Here is a 21,750-nt window from a genome sequence, read left to right as displayed (position 1 = left end):
TGTCTATAAAACACTTATCTTAACAGTTTTAGAACCTGTCTATTCTTTAAACTTATTCCTCCATACAGCACAAAAAGTTAAAATATTAAGTGATTTTATAAATAAATTAGCACTTCTCTTTGATCGACCTTCCACTGCAATTGTTAAGCATGAGTGCTGCTTTCTTAGTTTCTGCTTCTATTTTTCTGTGTGGTTTTTAGTTTTTAATTTTATCCTTCTCTGTCTTCAAATTTGCTGGATGAAATATCTTAGCACAAACTATAAACAGAATTCTAACAGTTTTGACGCTTTTAATCTAGAAAAGCTAGAAAAATTATAACCAATTACTTTTACCATTTTTAATCAATTTATTATTTTTCTCTGCCATTACTTTGACAATAAGAGCATCTAAACCGCACCCAGTGTCAGCCATTCAACCCACCGGAAGGACATGGCTATATCCCGAAGATGTAATTTTCACATTATTACCTCCTGGCATCTTGAACTCTAGTGAATGATATTTAAGACTCAAAAATTGCTTTCAGAAAAGAACCCAAGTATGGTACATTGGAGGTGGCGATCCCCTCATAGTTCCTGTGTGGTCTGCTCTGCCTCAAGTTAGAGACAGTGAGAGGAAACACATAGATAACTTTACAGTTGCCCTTAGGTTTTTCACTGTTTTAAACACATGGTGACAATTACCTTTATGATAATGATTTAATCCGATGTGGGCAATAATGGTGTGCAAATGGCAAAAATACCAGGGGTCTACTATTGATATATAGTCATTATAGACTCAGGTTCGACAAATATGCAGGAAAGAAATGTAAGTTTTTGCATGATTTTTAATATATTTTGATTAGGGGTTTGGGCCAAAATTATTTTTACCTTTCCCCCAACCTGAGACCCACACACTCAGATGTTTTTGGTTCCCTATGGACTAGAGATGTGGGATGAAATCAAGTTGTAGTACATTCTAGCTCGACTATATGACTGAGTACGTTTATCTTTGGATGAACCATGAAATAGTTTTTAAATTCCAGATCAATGTACAAAACTGATCCATGTTTTAGCTCCCCCCACTTCCCACTTTTTTTCGTGGAAAGTGGATTCATCCTGAAGTCAATCAGACTTTAAACTGAATCCCAGGTGCAATGTTTACTACCTATATAATCTTGAGCAATGTGCTTTAATCTTACTGAGTCTCATTTTCTCTAGTAATAAACAAAGTTGGAAGAAGCATAACTTAGAGGATAGTGTAATTATTTTATGATGTAAAGTATGTGAGAGTATCTAGTGTAATATCTGTATGCAGTAAATACTTAATGGTCATTTCCTTTTCTCCTTTGCTTTCTTGCATCTAAATCATGTGTGAGAGGTGGCAGTGGTGATTAAGAGAGAAGCCCATGCGTTAGTCATCATTTCCATTTTGTTGGTTAACAGAGATTTAAAGAGAAGGCAAAATGCAGAGAAAAAAGGACTAGAAGAGTCATAGATTGGTGATCTTATTCTGCCTCTACTATTAAAAATTTGGCTATTGTATATCTTGAATATCCCTATTTGTATAATGACAGTGCATGAATTAATATTCATAAAGTTATTACAAATATCTTTTGTCTTTCACATAGTTATTTGCAAATAAAGAATATTTAACTTGACCTGAGTTTTTCACTTTTTAAGACAGAATCACCAGTTATTAATTGGCTTAATAATGGCACCTTTGTTGGAATTCAAAAGATATTTGGAAAATAATAAGTTAGTGGATACATTTTTTGTTTTATAATTATTTGTTCATTCTACTTGTTTATCGCATGGAAGAGTTGATGTCTGGTAAGACTGTTTACTGACATCATCTCCTAAGGAACTCCCCTTTGTCACCTACTATCCCACTTCATTGTGTCTTGCTAATGTTCCTACACTTGGGGTTCCCTTACTCACCTTGGCCACCGTACCTTTCCAACTTTTGGTTCTGAAGGAAGAAGGATAAAAATTGCTATCATGCAGTTCCCTGTTTCCTGCCATTAATGTTGATTAAAAGTCCCTAGGGCTAATGATTAATAGAGGTAGAGTGGCAAATGTTAAAGATGCATAGGGGTAAAAACACATTTCTTTTTTTTTTTTTTTAATTTTTTTTAACGTTTATTTATTTTTGAGACAGAGAGAGACAGAGCATGAACGGGGGAGGGGCAGAGAGAGAGGGAGACACAGAATCGGAAGCAGGCTCCAGGCTCTGAGCCATCAGCCCAGAGCCCGATGCGGGGCTCGAACTCACGGACCGTGAGATCATGACCTGAGCTGAAGTCGGCCGCTTAACCGACTGAGCCACCCAGGCGCCCCAAAAACACATTTCAATTGGAGTGCTAAATGATAAAGTTGTAGCCTGGTAGATTTAATATTGAACATCAGTGACCCTTTTGCCTTTTCTGACCTGCTCTAATGGGAGCCATTCTTTCATTTTATCACTTATTTCCTGGTATCGGGGAGATGTCTTCATGTTCTGTGTTGCTCAGTATTTTGGAGGCAGGAAATTCTGGATAAATAGCAAAGTTAATGCGGACTTTGGGTGAGTAGATTTGCTGAGACATGAAAGAGAAGAACCTGTTCCCTGAATGCTTCATTTAAGAATGTCATGCACTTCTGTAACTGAGTAGCTACACCCTTGCCCTCTCAAGTCTCTCAGATTGATAGCCTTTCCTGACGCGAACTTGTTATGACTGAAAGTAAATAGTTGACATAATATGCAGATATTAACACTTACTCAGAATTATTAACTGCTCCTATGAAGACTAAAATTATATACTCAGTAAATACAGAAACATTAAATTATAATAGCTTTGTAACTAATATTTTCCTTCAGTTCCCTGTGTGAAATAATAATATGTAAAGTAAGTACAATTTATTTGCTCCCAGAGAAGCATTGTAAGGACCTTTTGAAGCCAGGAGTCCCATCTGCACTTCATAGATACGCAGTAATTTATTCCAGGGTTGTGTTCATGAAAATAAATGCAAATATCTTTTTCACCATGCATTTTTAACCTTGAAACAAAAGAAATAGAATACCGGTTCATCATGAGCCATAGGATTTGCTAGTTTGAGCAATGTATATTCTGTCACCTAATGAGATTGCCTTTCAAATACTGTGATGACACTTTGAAAAATAGAAATAAAGAGAAAAAGGTTGGGCCTAGAGAGCTGAGCAGAGCCTGAGGGATTCCTGCAGGACTAATGGGAGAGTGTAATTCGGCCCATCTTCCTTTCCAAGCAGCTTGATCGCTGAAGCCAAGGCTAATTAGGATCAATGATATCATCTTCAGAACAGTCCAAAGTGCTCCAAATAAAACAAACAATAGTCAGAGAGAAGATTCCAAAGGGATAAATTCTATGTTAGTCCGGATGAGGTCTCAAAGATACCAAATCTTTGCCAGGGCATTTGGCTTTGTTTTTGAATTCTGTGCATGATAACCTGGCTCTTTCCATCTGCCAGGACCCTCCACAGTGCACCTTCGCACTGTAGGGGTTGAACATTCACTTAAAGGAGCCTAATATGTAGCGAAATAAAAATTATTCTAAAACCCAAGAGTTACATATCTGTTCGCCTTGAGTTAAGTTACTCAAGTAACTCAAAGCTACTGTTAGTAGTTCAAAGACTAAGACGTGCCATAGGATGTTATAAACCCTGTGGTGACCTGGGCAGTGTAATTCTATTACTTGCAAGATAAAGAAATAAAAGAGTTTACTCAGCCAGTTTTGTGGAGCCCCCAACCAATCCAATTATCCAGCCAGTATTAAAAGTCACAGGAAATAAAGGTGTCCGATTCTGCAGTAGGTAGTCTGAAATCCCACCAACAGCATTTAGAAGGACAAAATTAATTGAAGAGAGAAAAATCGACGAAAAAAAAGAAACAACAATGAGAAAGCGGCTTTCTTATCTTGCATCAAAAAAAAAAAAAAAACCCTAAATGTTCTCCAGGGTTTTTCCTGGAGGGAAAGGGACTTCCCCCCGCCCTCCCAGCAACACCTGTCAAAACCAAGATGGCATTTACCCAGTTGGGAAGAATGGTTAGTCCAAATTATTCCTATCCTGTCTGCTGCCACCTAGTGGTCTGTAAATACATAAATCATTTCTTTAGTTCAAACCTTTCTTTCTTCTGCTGAACTACCTACATGATCCCTCATTAAATGCTTACATTTTGAGACACCAGTGCAAATAAACAGTTTTGATGTGGTAAGAATAATTGGGGTAAGAAAAAGGGACAGGTGTTTCCCATGGAAAAAGGGGCGGGGTGGTTGCAAAAAATAAAGACTGTTGGTGTTGTAAGTAACAGCTTGCCTATTCTGCACTTCTGAGCAGTGGGGCTTCTGACCAGACCATTGTTCTCTCTAGATAAGCGCTTCTCAGTGTGAATGTGAGGCTTGAAGTGGTCTGCTGAAAAGATAAATATAAGCTTTAAGATAAGAGTTTAGAAAAAAAATTCTTTTCACTTGAAGTTTTATTTTAATTCCAGTTATTTGAGATACAGTGTTATATTAGTTTCAGGTGTACAATGTAGTAATTTAACAATTTCATACATCACCCTGTGTCCATCACGACAAGTGCACTCCTTAACCCTCATCACCAATTTAACCCAGACCCCCCGTGCCTCTCCCCTCTGGTAACCCTCAAATTGTAACAGCATAAATGGAGCTAGAGCATATTATGCTAAGTGAAGTAAGTCAGACAGAAAAAGGCAAATAACATATGATTTCACTTATATGTGGAATTTAAGAAACAAAACCAGCAAAGGGAAAAATAAGAGGAAGTCAAAGCAAGAAAGAGATTCTTAATTATAGAAACTTTTATAGCAATTTGATATAACTAAGACATTTAACATATGATCCGAGGACTTGTTTCTTTTTTTTTTTAATATATGAAATTTATTGTCAAATTAGTTTCCATACAAAACCCGGTGCTCATCCCAAAAGATGCCCTCCTCAATGCCCATCACCCAACCACCCCTCCCTCCCACCCCCCATCAACCCTCAGTTTGTTCTCAGTTTTTAAGAGGCTCTTATGCTTGGGCTCTCTCCCACTCTAACCCCCTTTTTTTTTTCTTCCCCTCCCCCATGGGTTTCTGTTAAGTTTCTCAGTATCAACCCTCAGTTTGTTCTCAGTTTTTAAGAGGCTCTTATGCTTGGGCTCTCTCCCACTCTAACCTCTTTTTTTTTTTCTTCCCCTCCCCCATGGGTTTCTGTTAAGTTTCTCAGGATCGACATAAGAGGGAAAACATATGGTATCTGTCTTTCTCTGTATGGCTTATTTTACTTAGCATCACACTCTCCAGTTCCATCCACGTTGCTACAAAGGGCCATATTTCATTCTTTCTCATTGCCACATAGTACTGCATTGTGTATATAAACCACAATTTCTTTATCCATTCATCAGCTGATGGACATTTAGGCTTTTTCCACAATTTGGCTATTGTTGAGAGTGCTGCTATAAACATTGGGGTACAAGTGCCCCTATGCATCAGTACTCCTGTATCCCTTGGGTAAACTCCTAGCTACTGCTGGGTCATAGGGTAGGTCTATTTTTAATTTTTTGAGGAACCTCCACACTGTTTTCCAGAGTGGCTGCACCAGTTTGCATTCCCACCAACAGTGCAAGAGGGTTTCTGTTTCTCCACATCCTCTCCAGCATCTATAGTCTCCTGATTTGTTCATTTTGGCCACTCTGACTGGCATGAGGTGATATCTGAGTGTGGTTTGGATTTGTATTTCCCTGATGAGGAGCGATGTTGAGCATCTTTTCATGTGCCTGTTGGCCATCCGGATGTCTTCTTTAGAGAAGTGTCTATTCATGTCTTCTGCCCATTTCTTCACTGGATTATTTGTTTTTTTTTGGGTGTGAAGTTTGGTGAGCTCTTTATAGATTTTGGATACTAGCCCTTTGTCTGATATGTCATTTGCAAATATCTTTTCCCATTCCGTTGGTTGCCTTTTAGTTTTGTTGATTGTTTCCTTTGCTGTGCAGAAGCTTTTTATCTTCATGAGGTCCCAATAGTTCATTTTTGCTTTTAATTCCCTTGCCTTTGGGGATGTGTCAAGTAAGAAATTGCTGCGGCTGAGGTCAGAGAGGTCTTTTCCTGCTTTCTCGAGGACTTGTTCCTTGAACAAATATAGATGAGCTCAGGTCTGGAGATCTTTCCGTGTAAGATGCTTGTAGCCCAGACCCTGTAGTGGGTACACACAGTAGGAGGTCATGTGTGGTATTTTCAGATGAGTATTTCAACTGTGGCTAACAAGTACATGAAAACCAGAATCCTTTTATTTTCATCAAAAAATAATTTAAATTTAACCCAAACTTCACAGAATAAATTATTAGAAAAGGCTGCTGATGTAGAAGTAAAAGTGGAATTTTAAAATACAGAATCCTTTGTTTATGTTGTATGAAAGTCAAATATGACTATATTGAGCTCACTGAAATTGCTATAAAAATATTTTCCTAGGGCACCTGGGGGGCTCAGTTGGCTGAACATCTGACTCTTGATTTCAGCTTGGGTCGTGATCCCAGGGTTGTGGAACCAAGCTCCGTATCAGGCTCTGCATTGACTGTGGTGCCTGCTTAAGATTCTTTCTCTCTCCCTCTGCCCCTTCCCCACTTGCTCGTGCATGCATGCATGCACTCTCTCTCTCTGTCTCTCTCAAAAATAAAAATGTTAAAAAATATTTTCTTGTCTTTAATCAATAAATGTATGTATGTGAGACTGAATTCTCTAGAATAGATGCTTTTAAAATAAAACCAAAAAAAGGGGGGTTTACAAACATTACAGAAAGAGCTTTGTTGTCAATCTAACTTAGAATATTTAGGTAAAAAACAAGAAGCAAGTTCATTTGTCACATCAAATATTGACATACATAGTGCTCATTCAAATGACATATATAGGTGTTTAATATGGGAAAATTAGTAAATTTATTCATATGTTTGGCTAATTCTGATTGTAGGGTGACCAAACGTTATGTGTAACATCTTTTCTCTCTGTTAATTGCCCAAATGGCTACTTTAAATAAACCAGGCCTATGGTATTTAAATTATTTTCTTTTTCTCTGTGTTATGTTTGTTCTACTTTTTTTGAGATTGGTCTACTGACACTTCTATTAAAAACATGGAGGGCTTATAATTTGCATGTTTTTAAATTTTGATTTGTTAGTACTTTATATTTATTTCATTTTATAAAACCATTGGTTCAAAATGGAAATGAGAAACAAAACAAGCATAAAGTGTTCTTCTAAAAAATACAATTCTAGTTGAGTGTGCCACACAGAGCTGATTTGTGGCAGTTGGCTGGATAACCGAGACAGCCATCAGGTAACATCACTAATGTTTAATACTATTACTCATTTATGTCACCTCAATCATTATACATCCCAGCACACCAGAACATTCCCAGCATCCAACTCATGTTCTGCTATATTGGTTTAACCAGTGCATAACTTGAGGGGATTAATTCTCTTGTTTCACTGACATTTTGCTATGTTGAAAAATATTTGAAATTTATGAGCAATTGGTCTAGTGGGATTTGGAAAGCTTTTATGTAATATAGAGATTAGGTGCTTGTTGTAATGAGATTTTTCCTGTAGGAAATCAAATTATTCAGGGACAGTTTAACCCTTTTGATTATGTAGCGCTTCGCTCAGTGCATAAGAACCAACAGATTTGGCTGTGCAAAGGCAAATGGCTGCATGGGTCCAGTGAATTTATTGTCACCTCGAACATCTGTCCTCCACCAGCCCAATGTCGCAACCAATGTCATTGTTTCTCTAAGTCTGGCATTGCCTCGAGATGAATGTATTTTCTGCATATGTTATTTGAAGAGGGTAAATACTCAAAGGCCAGCGGATCACAGTTACTGCAGTACTATTCAGAAAAGAAGACAGTCTGGAGGCACTACCATAGAAAAAGATATATTTTTTTAATGTTTTATTTATTTTTGAGAGCAGGCGGGGTGGGGGGGGAAGTGGGGCAAAGAGAGAGGGGGGAAGAGGATCCCAAGCTGGCTCTGTGCTGACAGCAGAGAGCCTGATGTGGGGCTTGAACTCACAAACCATGAGATCATGACCTGAGCCGAAGTCGGAAGGTCAACCGACTAAGCCACCCAGGCATCCCGAGAAAGGTATTTTTAAGGGGGATGTTACAACAAAGCTCGGAGCATAGGTGGTTGTTTTGAGGAGGATGAACTCACATCTTTTGTAAACTATCAAGACAGCCATAGATTGCTGCACATAGCTGAGTGAGTAAAAACATGGGCTTGACATGTTTATGTATGTTCTCTTCCTCCAAGTCCTTTGACCTAATCTTGCTAAGCTTACATCGTCTCAAGTGGAAAACAGGGAAATCCCATTCCTCCAAAGGCTGTGAGGACAAAATTATAGAATTCATATGAATCATGTTATATATGATCCATTAGTGTATTGTAGCCAGGACTCTTACACTTTTTACCACTGCTTTGTTCATGTTCATTCATGAATCTCCTGTGCATGATTTAGGAGTGCTTTCAGTTACAAGTAACAAGAAATTCAAATGAACATACCTTAAACAAATAGGAGCGTTACTCACATAACATTAAATCGGAAGCAGACACTTTCTCCATCAGTTCAGATGCTTAGCAACACAGTGAGGTGTTTAACCGCTTTTTATCTTTCTCTTCCTTCATCGCTAGCGTGTTGACGTTTGCCAACATGCTTTTTGCCGATATGGTCACCAAATGGTATTTGCATCTCCAGGATTATGTGCAATTGTCAGAAAGGAAAAAGAGAAAAGGAAGAAAAGACCCTTATCCTGGAACGTCTTGTCTTTTTATGCAAGATGAAAAACGGTTGAGAGACAGTTCTCCATGAATATTTTAGGTCCGGCAACGCCTGGACCATCTAAACAAAGGCATGTTTGAACAACAAAGGCTTTGCAAGCTAGCACCTCACACACACCACCCTCCTTGCTCTTATGTGGACACATTCGTTTATATTCCAAAGTATTAACCTAAAGGCATTCCCCTACCCTTACCAGACAGGATCTGTTCACAGCACAGAGTGAAGATAAGGTCTCTCCATCTGCTAATTGGAGCATAGGCAGATTGACTATCCTACAGAAACTCAAGTCTCAAGGCTCTGGAGTTCTTCTCTTGTGGTGCACCTGCATGTATGGTCCTCCTGGCCGTGCCCTGGGCGAATGGTAATGGGGGAACTGGTACAAGGTATCTTTTCATTTTGTCATGATTATTACATGATATATTTCTCTACCCAGAAGTCTTATGCTTTTCTATGAGAAAATGTGTCTAAAATGTGGCAGGGCTTGTTAGCTTAAAAGTAGGCAAAATCTCAAACTCTTCACACTTTATGACTTAACAGAAGTAAGTTTCCTCAATAAATTTTTTCTTACATTTTATTAGAATAGTAACACGCCTAATTTTAGACAAATTGATGACAACAAAGAATGATATTATACAACTAATTTATTACAATTATCACTTATCTCTTGGTCTTGGGGTAGCACTCTCTTCCATACAAGGTAACTCAGCCCACTCTGGAAATATGTATTTTCAGTGTTTATGAGTGTGGGTAACCAATGTATGAGCACTGGATGGTACACCCACCATATAAGATGAATCTGAAAGTCCATTAACAGTCTATGTGTTTGTGGTTACTGGACTCTAAATTCCTTTAGGTCAAGGAATTATGTCTAATTTATACTAGCACATACTTAAGAGCTTAGTATAGACTCTTTTACCCACAGATGCTTAATACAGCTTGATGTCATGAATGAATTTATGTTAGCCAATAGCATTCTACTTCTAAAAATAATAAATCATGTTCAATTAATTGAAATACCTAAACTATGAAACAGAAAGGAACGGGAAATATATATCTAAGTCACTGAGTGACTTCTATCTTTTGCCTGATTGATTCTGGAAGTTTCCTATACACTGGCAAAAACTTCTAATAAGTTACAATGATGCCATTTCATATAACTATTATCTTTCTTTAGTTTCAAGGTTGGTTTGGATGTTCCATTTCTACATGCTACACAGACACTTTAATATTGTAACTGTCAAATTCCTATATGATTTATAAACTGGGAGCTAAAACGTCAAGGATGTTGTCAAGGAAAATGTTCTATATTCTTTAAAAATGTATTTATAGTCAGAACAGAATAAATACGGGGGCATGTATTTATTCTTAGTGACTTTCTTGTCAAAATTTATTGGGCTTACTTGTCAGGTGAGCACTAATCTTACTGTCTGTGCTATAAAATCAAACCGGAACACCAGGCTGTGTTCTTCTATTACTGTGTCGCTATTGATAGTATACATTTCTGAAATTGAAAATTATTGGGCAATGTTAGCAACAAAGTAAATGATGCAGTGTGAGACAACTCAACTCTAATACCTCTGCATGAGTGAATTGCTGCTTAGACTCTGATATAAATTACTTCCAAGTGAACCCCAACAAAAGAAATACAATAGAGCAAGCGGCAAAATTATCGTTAATTACCTTTCCCATCAATAATAACAAATATTCAGATAGATTTATAGCTAGAAAAGATTTTGAATATTATTTACTTAATCTAATGTGTTAGTCACAGATAAATTAAATGGCTCATTGAGGCCACACAACAGGGTACCACTACTGATGGAGCCACGGTACCAACATGGCATCTACAGGATACCCACTATCCTAGGGTGGTTGTTCCCAACTGCGTGAATTCCTGAGAATTAAGCAATTAAGCAATAATTAAGCAATTATTGTTTGTTGCTTTTATGCACTTGATTATTGACGAAGTGGGCAATTTGGCACATGTATATGGTGTAAAATATAAAAGCTACTGTAATTTTGTCAGTCATTCATAAAAAGTTAGTGTTGGCTAACCTAGCAAACTACTTGCCTTCAGTTTGTGCTTCATTCAACCTCTCTATTCTGTGGTTCTCAAAATGAGAAGACATTTTTCTTCTCCTGATGGATCTCACCCTTTTTAGACAGGCCTGCCTTCCCACAGAGAAGGAAACTTCAAAACCACAGACACAATGCCTTTTACATTTAAATGGATCCATACAGGGGCCTGGGTGGCTTAGTCCGTTAAGCCTCCGACTTCTGCTCAGGTCATGGTCTCAAGGTTCAGTTCGTGAGTTCGAGCCCCTGTGGTTTTGAGGCTTCCTTCACTGTGGGGCTCTGTGCTGACAGCTTGGAGCCTGGGGCCTGCTTTGGATTGTCTCCCTCTTCTCTGCCCCTCCCCAGCTCATGCTCTGTCTCTCTCTCTCTCTCTCAAAAATAAATAAAATAAAAAATAAAAAAATAACATTAAAAAAATAAAATAAATGGATTCATGCACAATACAGCTGCAAAAATGTTTTAATAATTTCTATATTCACTAGTGGAAGAAAAGAGAGTGACATTTATTGGATATCTTTTATGAAATGTGCCTTTTAAGAAACACTTTTTAGATACTATTTATTAAATTCTTACAATGACCCTATGGGACTGATATCATTAATGACCATTTGTCAAGTGAAGACAGTTAAGGTTTGGAAAAGTTAAGTAATAGGCATATGTTTCTAAATAGATATGATAATGTCTATTTAGTAGAAATTCAAATTCAGACCTGCCATCATCAATGTCCTTTCCACGAAAGAATGACCACTGCTAAACACTAAAATATTTCCAACCGGAGAAGAGCTCTATTTGGTACATTGTCATCAAGGGTATTGATGTGTAGAGTTAATAATCACAGGAATTCCAAAATTATACAAAATCTCCAAATTTATGGGAAAAACATAACAAGAGAAAGTTACCATTTTTCCTTAGAAAATGAGATGCAGAAGCCTGGAATAATGCCTGATACTGGAAAACACAGAAGGAAAAAGAAATTGTACCCACATATCTTCGAGTCACAGACAGTCGCTGACACACAGCTGGGCTATTTCACACTGGGTGTTAACTATCTACTGTGTAAGGTACAACATACAAACATTTGGTAGCAACGTCTTCATTAAATAGACAGACTTCACTGTCCACATGCTAGATGACACACACTTGAGTCCCTTTATCAAGTGTCACTCTGGTAATTCTGTGGCATGCGTCGCTGGGATGGCAGAGGGAGTCCTACAGGATTGTCTTCACCCTGATTGTGGGTGACAGCCTATAATAATGAAATGATGGCTGTTCTTCCACGTGAATTAAATTATGGCTTCTGTGTTGGGGATGTCATTTCAGGAGATGCTTTTCTGACATAAACTCTCCATCTAGCAGGAACCAGAAAAGAAGGTTTGAAGTCCCTCACACCTTTGATCACTGCTGACCTGGTATATATTAGAAGTAGTGAGCTGGAGCTGAAAGGCTTGGTTTTCCATCCCTAGTTACCCTCCCGGGGCCACCCACTATCCTATATACCCCTAATTACCAGCCTCCTTCACCCATCAGGGGCCAGACTCCAGAGGAGAGTTAAGTAGTTTGTTTTCCAACAACACCCTGAAAGCAGACTATATAACTCTATGAAACGTTTCACCCATGAAGGGCAGACACAGCTCCACTCATTGGAAAAAAAACAGAGCATTGGTATCTCAGCACGTAAAAAACGCTTGTTGCATTTTGAAAGAAGAGTTATATTCACCCTCTGGGGTTAGAGAACCCAACCCATAACTGTGAGCAACATTTATATACAATTGAACCTGGCTGCTAATTGACTGGACAGTCAAAATTGCATGCAGCCAGGAAACCTGTCATCTTTAATCTTTCCGGAACTGCTTCAAAAGAGAATTAAGTGGAGAGCAATTTTTATCAGAATTAAGCCAATACTATAGGTTTAAAATGGAAAACCTTAAAGTAACAAGAGAAATGGGCAGGTATTTGAATGAACTTTTAAAATGATTTCTCTGCACTAGGCACTGTTATTGTCTCTATTTTATTTAACTGTTACAAAAAATCTGTGAAATAGTTTTGTGTTGTTTTGACTTAAAAAATTATTTTATAAATGAGGAAGCTGTCTCGGAAGGTGAAATAACTTGTCTGAGCTCCCACAGTGAGGATGTGGCTGAGCTGGGTTTTACACTCAGATCTCTTTGAGACCAAATTCTGCGATTTCTCATTCATCCATTGTATCGAGACTACATATCCTATTTCATACATTATAGATCCTCCAGGATGCCAAAATAATAACAGAGAGAAATAGGACTTGCCATAACTCTTCGCCCAGCTCCATTTCTTTCTCCAACGAAAGGGATCACCACTGTCACAGGTAGCTCTTTTCAGACTTCGTGTGTGGTGGTGACATTGGGAGTCAGACTCTTGGGGAGGAATTAAAGGTGCAAATTCCTGCACACAACAGACCTCTGACCCAGATTCTCTGGAAGTTGGGGTGTTGACTCTGCATGTTTAACAAGATTCCGGGTGAAATCTGTGATCACACGTTTAAGAACCACCTTTCCATGGAACGTGAGATTGTGGTTGAGTAGGGGATGCGGACGCTCCTTGTCTCCGGAAAAAAAATATCACTAATACTAGTATAAATACCGTCACTCAGGTAACATTTGTGTATGGCAGTCAGCCTCACAGAGGGCTAGGTGAACATCTATTATTTGGTGTTATTTGAAAGATCACAAAACATCTTCGGTGGTGTTTAAATATATTTAACAATGTCAAAATATCTTTCTCTATGGTTAGCAAAGTAGTAAAAGCACCATGTTGTAGAGTTATCACCATCATCATCATCACCATCATCATCGTCATTGTCGTCCTTAGTCTTGAAGGTTTTATTCAAAATCTGACTGCTCTTACGTAAGATTTTGCTTGTGGAGTATTTGAATTACAGAGCTCTGTAATTCTGTATTAAAAAAAAAATATATGTATATATGTATATATATATGTGTGTGTGTATATATATATATATACATGTATATGTATATGTGTGTGTGTGTGTGTGTATATATATATATATATATATATATATATGCATATATATGTATAAAAACTGTCCACTCCTGCAATGTGGTGAATGATCAATCTATTTGGGGACCCACAGAAAACGGACCACAAGACAAGTGAGCCCGGGACGTGGTTGGAAAGTAGAAGCAGGGAGAGGACAAAGGAACGCTTCACAGGGGCAGAGAGCAAAAACAAGCAGTGCACACACATCAAAGCCAGGTTTTATGTTTTTCATGGTTTTGCCCCAGCCCAGACCCTACTGTCTACAAGAGTCAGTGACATCTACTGTCTGACCTAGGTGATCAATCCTCCACCGGCTTCTAAGAAAACACTTGCACACAAGGTAGGATATTTTTCTTCCAAAAAATGTTATCAGAGACCCATGGCTTCCTCTATACAAAGGGAAAGGAATTTAAACGCAGAACATAAAAATGGGCTCTTATTTTAGCATTAGCTATTTGCATGACCCTAAGTGATTTTTAAAAAGAATCATTCCTTTTAATTTCTTGCTGCTGATGACAATGGTGCATATTCTATGCAACATATAAATGATGGATAAATACCAATATATTTACTTGTACAATGTATACATTTTGTAGAGTGTATTACACACATTTATATAATTTATGTAAGTGTGTAAAAATATCCTTCTGAACTTATGCAACTAGAAATATTTGTATAATCGTTGTTCAAATATGTTAACTAAATAACTTAGGCATTTCTATTGTTTCTTGTTAAGATTCACACCAACTAAGATTACATATTGTTTACTTGCCACAATATTGTATTTTATTGTATTTTGAGAAAGAGAGAGAGAAAGAAAGCATGCAAGCGGGGGAGGGGGCAGAGGGACAGAAAGACAGAATCTTACATAGGCTCCATGCTCCACATGGAGCCTGAGGTGGGACTTGATCTCACAACCGTGAGATCATGACCTGAGATGGAATCACGAGTTGGACGCTCAACCGACTGAGCCATCCAGGCACCCCCACAATATTATTGATTGTAACTGAGACGTAGGAAAAATTAAAAAAATATTTAAATAAATGATTCTCTATATAGTTTTCGAATAATCCAGTAGATTTTATTATTTGTTTGGTTTTCTTTTCAGATGACCGCGGATTACTAGGCCAATTTAAAATTATGCAAGGATCAAGCACCGTTGTCTTACTGCAGGGCTTTTGCAATGTTTATTAGATTTGACAGATTATTTTCAAAGCTAACTTAGTTTGTGCTGGACGGGTACCACATCTCTGCTAAATATAGGCTGCAATGTGTTTCCATATGAAACATGTTTGACAAAGGAAGAGAGAAAGTCTTAGGTAAGATGACATGGGAAAAGGAATTTGGGTAAGTGGGAATGCGCCCTGGGTAATAGTACAGACAAGGCAGAGAGAAAGGACAGGTATTAGATCCTTACAAACCCATTTTGTAAGTGCACTTTTGCACGGGTGAGAGAATACACATGTCTCCTATTTCTGCTCTGACAGAAAAGCTCGTGTAGTCAACAAAACCAGCATTTTGTATCAGTCACAACAACGGCATTCGTATGGCTACCCTGAGTTGTGCTGTGGTAATACACAATCCCCAAATCTCAGTGGCATGAAAGAATCCTGCTTTATTTCTCGCCAGCTCTGTTGTGTGCATTGTGGGTCAGCAGGTGGCTCTGCTCTGCCCCACCCACGCCATCACTCTGGGACCACGGGGGAGGACTCTCTCTGTACCTTTGCTACGTTCTGCAACATAGGGAAAGAGGCCTGAAGGTAACAAACAGTGGTAACAGAATCCTTGGCTTAAAGTTACAGACTTTTTTTTTTTCTAAAAACTTCCTGATCGAAATTAGTCACATGGCTCCACCCCACCAGACTGGAACCAAGAATTGAAATGCTCCCGTGTGCCTGGTAGGAATGCCTCAGGATTGCCGCACAGAGAGTCGTGACACAGAGGCTTTATTTTCCAGGAAGCAACTTTATTCGTGGTGGCACATACTGGAAGAACTGAACCCCGAGTGCCATGTAGTGTAGTTTTTTATACATTTTCTATTTCTTTGTCTCCCATATGTGATATCACACAAACGTGCTGTCTGATTAAGTGGTCTCATGTTACAAGGTCGGGAGGGATGTCACCTAGGGGTATAGCCAGGTTGCCTTGAGATTTTGTTGTTGTTTTATTTTGTTTTCCATTCATTAGAGAGGGGACCCTACCACAGGGAGAGATGAAAAGTTTGTAGAACTAGTGACTACCATAGCATTTATCTCATTGTTACAGTCTTCTTAAGAAACTAGGGCCATTGACTTACCATGAAACCATTAAATTAAGGGAAATATTCATCAACCAAATTTTTTGCAAAATCCTACTCCTTACTTGTACCTTTAAAATTCCACTCTCATGCTGAAAACTTTTGGGAAAACAGAAAAGAAAGTAAATTTATTGTGCTGAGTGGGAAGGTAACAAATATATAAAGGAAAATGAATGAACTTGAGAAGCTTTGATGTGGAATTTTGGAGAGGTGAGTCATAGTACTTTGTGTATTCCTTATTCAGCGAATTTTTAGTTGAATGAGTGTGGGGACTATGTTGCCTTTGACGATAGATCTATGCCTGTTATATGTCACAGGACCTGTTACATAAAAGTCTCTCAATCAACATCTGTTGAATGCTTAATCAGGGAAGAATATTTGAGTGATTAGGTGGGAGATAGAAATGCAGACAACTCATGCAATGCTTTGAATAAGGACATCGTGAAATACAGAAGATGACCTCCTCCAAAACTGTGTTAAGGACAATAGCCACTAGCTGCATAAGGCTACTTAAATATCAATTAAGTAAAATTAAATAAAATTTAAAATTCTACTCGTTAGTTACACTAGACGATTTCAAGTACTCAATTGTTATACATGGCTAATGGTTACCATATTGGACAGCGTAGATATAAGACATTTTCATCATCGCAGTAATTTCTATTGGACAGTGCTACTCTAGATTACATTTTGGGAGAAGTCAGCCCTCTTGTAAGACAGTCTATCACAACTAATTCTTGTTTAATGTATCATGTCTTTTGAAAAAAAAAATATTGCTAGAATATGCTATCTCAAGCGAAGTGAAAGCATTTTAGCCAACTATGAAGGACAGAAGCAAGTAAAAATATCCCCTTTTTGAAATGGCAAAACAAAGACACCAGCCAAATCATGCTGCCTCCATTTGTATTAAGGATAGATTCTTAGGGGAGCCTGGGTGGTTCAGTCGCTAAGCGTCGGACTTCGGCTCAGGTCATGATCTCACAGTTCATGAGTTTGAGCCCCGACTTTGCACCGAAAGCCCAGTGTCTGCTTCGAATCCTCTGTCTCCCTCTCTCTCTTTGCTCCTCTCCTACTCATACACACACACACTCTCTCTCTTTCTCAAAAATAAATAAACATTTCTAAAAAAAGAATGAACTCTTAGGATGAGCATATTATGTGTAAGCATCTTATCTTAATTCCTTTTATGGTACATGAAATTGCACCTACTTATACATTGAAGATTGTGAAGAAGAGAACAGTTATCCTTTACATTGTGCCAAAATGTTGTTAATTTCAGAGGAAACATCAATTCTGTTGATACATACTGCTAGCAACAAATAAAAAGCAAACCCACATTTGGTAATAATAGTAGTTTGATAATTTTTTTTTCTTGCTTTTACTAGTTTCTTGTTCTTTGAGAAGAGCAGTTAAACAAAAAAGGAAGAATGGCTTACATATGTGTCCTGTCTGTCTTGTCAGTAATCTGGCCCGGGATACACTGAGAGCAGTAATCACCCACTCCTCAGGAATTTGGATACTGAAGCAAAGTTACTACAAGGCTGTATCTAGATTACGTACAAGATTACATTTTGGCAGAGTAGAGAAGATGGAAGGCTGCAATCTGATGGCCTTTATGTAAAGTTTGTGTGGGAAAGAAATAGATATGAGAGAATATGAGCCCAGTTGTGTTAATTCTAAAACACACATCATCCCATTTTTTATAGCCATTTCTGACTCATGTAAAGAGAAGTAAAAACTTTAACACTAGTTCGAAATTATTTTTCCCCAGACCATCTGCTTCCAGGCCAAATTCTCAACATGCCAGAATCACCTTCCACTTCATTAGTAAACAAATATATTCTTTCTTTTTTGCTTAATGAAAAAAAAAAAAGAAACCTGGTGAAAATATATCATTGGAGAAGATATTTTGAAATAAAAAGTCATAAACAGATCATAATGGCATATTCAATCCGAAAGGATGATCAGACTGATTAGAACATTTCTAGCTGTCCTGATTAAGATTCCATTTTACATATCACCTTTAGAGGTAGACATCTAACTCTTTTATGTTGACTCTTACCTAGGACTTTAGAAGCTAATAATTCAATTTCTAAGGATGTATCAGCATAGCAAATCACAATACACAAATCCATTCCGCCATTAGGTAAAACTTTTCTGTGGTTCCTCTGTGCAGTGTTGTGGGCAATCCAAAAATGACACAGCATGTAAATTGGTAGAGATGATAAACACATTCTTGGCCATTTGATGTCCAAGCATGAACTCCCAGTCCCTAAGCCACACCACCTGGTTTGGCAGTATGATCATGGTGCTGAAGGGTCAGAGAAACCTGGGTTTCATGCAGACCCTGCTGTTTCCTAGGCTGGGAGCCTGAACTAACTCATTCTACTTTACTAAGACGTGGATTCCTCATCTGTAAAATGGTAATAATCATAGTACCTACTCTACAGGATTAGTGTTTTGGATAATTCATAGTTAGCATTGTAACCTACCTGAACATTGTCCTCCAGAAAATAGTTTCTCCTGCTTTCTTCCAATTATCATTATTTATCAAATATAAGTAATTGCTGTTGAGTTTCTGTCATTTGCTACCTTAAACTCCTAGCAGATATGGGTGGTAAGGCACTCACATGTGAAAAATTAACCTACACAACAAAAAAGGATATAAAAATAGAATGAAGTGCAGCAAGATATTACAGGCTTTCAGATCCTAGGGGCTAGAATGATGCAGGAAGCATCAAGGAGGATGAGAGACTTAAGCTTGGCTTGGAAAGTGTAGGTAAGGAGAGAAGAGTATGGTGACATTCTGCTATAAGATATCCAAGTGAGAAGAGACCCTGAGATTCTTCTATGTTCAAGAAGCCGCCACTGATAAGGCCTTGATGACTTCTACTTTTCCCAGGAAAAAGGTCATTGGTTTCCTGTTTCAAGTCTCTGAGAAAAAACTAAGAGGAGAAAAACCACCAAGTCCAATGAGGGAACCTTAAAAAATATCACCTTTGTAGGCACAAATGGCTGCTCTATTTTCACGAGTTCACATTATTAGTAGTGCACCCAACTCATACTCAGAAGATGAGAGTTTGAGAATTCATGATGCATTCACTTCATCTCAGTTTTGTACTTGGTAATATGTCGCACTTCCTTTAATGCGTGAGTGAGCCACAAGGGCACCCACTCGACAGAGTGACACTAAAGAACGTAGAAGTAACCGGTCCCAGACAGGGTGATGTCATGAAACTCAATGGTGTGGGATGACCCCGTTAAAGGAAGTGGTACCTGACATTTCATCAGTCTTTATCGTTTATTATTTTCCAAGAAGAGTTCCATTTTTTAACATTTCTATCTGCACAATCCTATAATTAGAAATAGAGGTCTTTGAGTTTCTGCTTTTAATGTCACACACCTTCCCTTTTACAATAAGCACCTATAAACTACAAATCCATACATGCAACCGTGGTCGTGAGTTCAGAGCCCTGAAAAGTTTGGCAGGGGTGGGGAAGAAGAGAGAAAAATGGTAATTGAGCATGATACCTCTTGAGGGATGGCTGATGTGGATGGTCTGCCTCCCTTTACAACCTGCATTTGTGCCAATAGCCTATGTGGTCTCTATACAGGGAGGTTCCAGAGACGACAGTAGAGCAACTGTGAGATGCAGTGAAGATGATATTCCCTGAATGTTTAGTTTGGCAGAAGATAAACTGTACAGTTGTGGTCGTGATTCAAGTCTCCTTCTACATATACATTTAAATCTGGCTGTTGCCTTTTCTCAGTTAAAAAGAGTGAATTGTCAGCTTTAGGAAGGCCATATTGAGAGCAGGAATTTTTAGAGTGTTCCACAATAAACTCAACTTATGCTCAGCCATTTCAGGTTTTGAGTATACATGATTGCTGACCAAAGTTTCCCATGGGAAATAGGGAGGAAAAAACAAAACAGAAGAAGTGATCACACTGTTGGTGAACTTTATATCATGTCCCAAATTGGAGAAACTTCTTGAAGTACACAATGATTATGCATGCCATTTATCAAGCAGGTATATGCCAGGCTCTGTGTGTACTACCACAATCCTATGAGGTACATATTCTAAAATCCATTTTAGATAAACGGGAATTGAGGCATAAAGCTTAATGCAATTACCCAAGTTCACACAGTAAATAAACACAGAACTAGAGACAAATCCTTTTCTCCTTGGATTCAAGTGGGATTGAAGATGTATTTTGAAAGTAGAACTAAGAGGATTGGTAAGCAAACTGGTTTTGGGATATGAAGGAATGAGAAAAGTGAAAAATGACTTAGAAGATTCTTTAGCTCGAGCAATTGAACACTGGAGTTACTGTCTCCTGAGATGGGACAAAACCGGGAAGGTGCACCTGAAAAGAAAATGAATAATTCATATTACATATTATGTTTCAGGTACTTGTTAAATATTAAATGGAGGTGTCACATAGGACTTTGGCTCGAGGACTTCTGAATTTGAGGGAAAGCTCAAGGCTAAGGTTACCAATTTGGGTGCCATCAATTTAAAAAATTCACTTCTATCCAGAGGACTTCCCGCAGTAATAGAAAGAGTAAATGGTAATAGAGAAGGGCCAGAGGACTGAGAATATGATACTCCACCTTTTTAAGCTCGTGAAGTGTTATGGATGGAATTGCACCCACCCACCAAATTCACGATGTGGAAGAAGACTTAACCCCCAAAGTGACTGTATTTGGAGATGGGGCCTTTAAGGAAGTAATAAAGGTTAAATGAGGTCATAAAGTGGGACCCCAATCCAATAGGCCCGGTGTCCTGATAAGAGGAAAAGACACCAGGATGCTCACAAGAAGAAAAGGCCATATAAGGACACAGTGAGGAGACGGCGATCTATAAACCAGGGGAGGTCTCAGAAGAAAAACTGGTGACCCCTTGACCTTGCATTTCCCATATCTGTAACTGTGAGAAGTAAATTCTGTTGTGTAAGCCAGCCAGTCTGTGGTACTTTGTTATGGTGGCCGTAGCAAACTAATACATGAAGAGAGGTCCCAGTCCAGCAGGAGTGACACAGAAGCAGCCTTCAATGAGGCGGAGGGAAAACTGGCCATGGGGGTGTCCCTCCAAGTCAGAACTGGAGGAGGGAAAGATCAGCTGTGTCAAATCCTGCTGATCAAGAGTCTTAAAGTTGCTCTCAGCTTGGCTGAAGTTCAGACAGGATTTTTCCTGACTCTAAGCCTTTGAATTCCCTTTCCTTAAAGCATTTACTTTAGAAAACTTGTAATTGTAAGTTCTTTCTCTGTCTCTTTGAGATGTGTATCTTTTGAAAAAACTTCTAGCCACCATCACAAGCCAGGAATGTCTTCCTCAAGGACCTGGGAGCCATCCCTTTGGAGTATCATCATTAAGGATGATGATGCTCCTATCTCCCAGTTGCTTTGGGAAGATAGGAGCATGACTTCCATTTGGTGCTGAAAAGCAAGTACAGATGGTCTAATCAGAAAGAGAAAACATTTGTGATCTCAGGAATAACTCAGCATGCTCAACACATCCCAT

Source organism: Panthera onca, chromosome A1 (assembly GCF_046562875.1).
Source record: "Panthera onca isolate mPanOnc1 chromosome A1, mPanOnc1 haplotype 2, whole genome shotgun sequence".
Lineage (NCBI taxonomy): Eukaryota > Metazoa > Chordata > Mammalia > Carnivora > Felidae > Panthera > Panthera onca.
Note: the sequence above shows the minus strand (reverse complement) of the source record.